Source organism: Triticum aestivum, chromosome 4B (genome assembly GCF_018294505.1).
Source record: "Triticum aestivum cultivar Chinese Spring chromosome 4B, IWGSC CS RefSeq v2.1, whole genome shotgun sequence".
Taxonomy (NCBI): Eukaryota; Viridiplantae; Streptophyta; class Magnoliopsida; order Poales; family Poaceae; genus Triticum; species Triticum aestivum.
In genome coordinates, this window is record NC_057804.1 from 500,224,343 (window position 1) to 500,227,027 (window position 2,685).

Below are 2,685 nucleotides of genomic sequence, written 5' to 3' on the forward strand. Positions count from 1 at the left end.
TCACTTCCTGTACCTTTGAAAGGTATAACATAATAACAATTTTATCATTCATTATATTCTTATTTCTGACGCTAACTTGGTGTTCATTTTTAAGAGAATACAATCTTCTGGGCTCTAGATATCCAAGCTGAACAGGATACCTTGCTCTTTAAACGGGAGTACATATTATCGACTAGAATTTTGTCTTCGTCGTCACTGTCCACCTCAAAGGACGTATGAGTTATTCAACTTTTCACATTGATACCTTTGCAATGTCATTGAGCGTGATTTTAGGGAGCTCAACAAAAAATGACGCATGCTAGAAGGGGCTCTCACCTCGTACGCGGAAGCATGTGATCATTGTTTGCATGATATTTACCTGCAGTGCTATGATAGGGTTGACACCAACACAAGTTGATTCCGTTGAAGGAGAGGAGAATCAAGATACCATGAACAACATTCTTAGTAGAATAGTTGATGCTTGCCTTGAGGTAGCAACATATGTTGATGGAGGTCATCATCATGTAAACCACGGGCTCCAAGACACACTTCATATTTATAACTTACTACTATTTGAGATTCTAAGGTGGACCATCATATTTACAATTTACTACTACTCATGTACTCCTCTATCTTTAGCCAGCCTAATAGCCATCTCATATAGAGTATATGAGATGGCTATTAGGTTGGGTAAAGATAGACGTGACAACTCTAGCCAATTGTTGATTGTACTATTACCATCGCTCTTACCTGATTGTAATTTTTGTTACTATTTTTAAGTTCGTCGCTGATAAAACTAATTGTTGTATAAGTTCTTTTGTTGAGTTTAAATACGTTCAAAAAGATATCTGAAGAAACAAACTCATCTTCAACATCAAGTCATATCATAATTGCAATCTTATTTGACTTCGACACTCGAACCAAAGATAAAAATTGCTCAAGAAATACTGGATATTATTTTCCCTCGACGTGACATGAGCGTGAAAGAGGTTCAAGAATCCATTTTGTTTTTAGAAGGGCTAAAATCACTTATTTTTGTGTGTTTTTTACCCATATTATAGGCTGGATCTCGAAAGATAATTGGTAGGGATAAAGACAGCTAGTTACAAGGAAAGTTGGAGCACAACAATGATAAATGGTCTTTGTGTATACCTAGATCACACATATCTAAAGGTAAATAATTTATATTTTTATGGCTCGTGTTAAGAAATTCAGCCATTGTTTACCTAGTACTTCATTGATTAATCAGAAGCATATTAAGATTCATATCACTAGCACCGATCAAAAAACTTAAGAGTCAAAGAAAAGCACGGTGTATTTGAAAAGGGTAGTTTGAAGGTTGGTAGTGTCGTAACAGCCCAAGATCAAGACCTTCCATATTTGTGTTATGTACATGACTGGAATGCTTGTGATGTTTGTTTTATTTTATTTTGCATCATGCATCATCTCCATAATAGTCTTGTGAGTGTCTTTCTTCTCTTGATCCTGTGATTGCAACCTTTTCTTCTTCTTCCATTGGTCCTTCCATATTCCATGCACAAGCTTCACCTTTCTTCTAATTTTGAAATCAGAATTCTTTGAGTCATAGTTTTTAATTTGGATTCAAAATCATTCAATTTTTTTAGAGAAAAATCTGAAACACAGAATCTCAGTAAGTGGCTCCTTAGCAATGTTAAGCCATTTCAGACCGGCCATCTTTTCTTTCGAGTATGCCATAAACTTAAAGCCTGAACTAAATTAGCAAACCTTGATGTCTATCTTAACATCGATGTCATCAGTATACAACCATTTTCTTTGGAGAACATGAACAATCTACAAAACAGATGTTGGAGGGATCATTGTGGTTTGACAGTTGTGGGTGTGGAACAACTATCTATGGGCTGGTTTAGCCCCTTTATGGTTCGGCGAGGGGATTGCACAAATCGCAAAGAGAAGGTCCAGGTTTGGGCCACCTTTGAGGTGTCACACCCTACTCCTGCCTTTGGTGTATTAAAAGTGGGTGGAGCACAAGTACACGGAGCGCTCTCCCCTGGCAAGGTGCTCGAAGAAGGCTGCTACACGAGCCAATGTGCTAGGGGTTTGAATGGGTTAGAACCCTTGTAAAGGTTGCCATGGCCCTCCTTTTGTAGCTCAAGGGGTCACCACAGAGCAAAAAAGGCAATTACACAAATAATAGATAGCATACAGTGTTATATACATAACTCTGCCAGTTAGGACAAAAAGCATTAAATGTATCACTAGGTGTCATGAGGAGGAGAAGCCCCGACAAGGATGTAGCACCGCTTGCCCAGCTAACTCCTATTAGCTTGACACGCCAATTGGACGGGTGTCGATAATGGTAATCTTCTCTCCAACATGCTGACATGTGTCGACAAACTCCACCTTGTTGCCTGCAGGCTCAACACCTCACCGATTAGCAGCCAGCTGGCTAGTGAGGTGGAGCGTTGGTAGTTTGTGGGCGGTTTTCTAACCATGGGGCTTGTCGGGCCTTTGCCTTGCCGCCAAATGCTGCTTCCAGTGTTCTTTCTTGATGCTTGTCTTGTTCTATTCCTTGGTCTTCTTGATGCATTCCTTGATCGCTCAAAGAGCTACTCCCTTGATTTGGAAATCTTCTTTGAGACTTCACTTGGCGGGGGAGCTGCTACCTGTTTGTGCATAGGCCAGGGTATTATACACCCATCACTGGTACATCAAGTTGCTATACAA

At 39.7% G+C, this 2,685-nt stretch overlaps 1 non-coding gene across 1 annotated transcript; it reads right to left on the minus strand.

Annotated features, from left to right (window-relative positions):
* Nucleotides 1-1,172: 1,172 nt before the first annotated feature.
* Nucleotides 1,173-1,256, minus strand: LOC123095420 (small nucleolar RNA U36a). The gene has a single exon (XR_006446258.1). It is a non-coding gene; the product is annotated as a small nucleolar RNA U36a (small nucleolar RNA).
* Nucleotides 1,257-2,685: the final 1,429 nt, after the last annotated feature.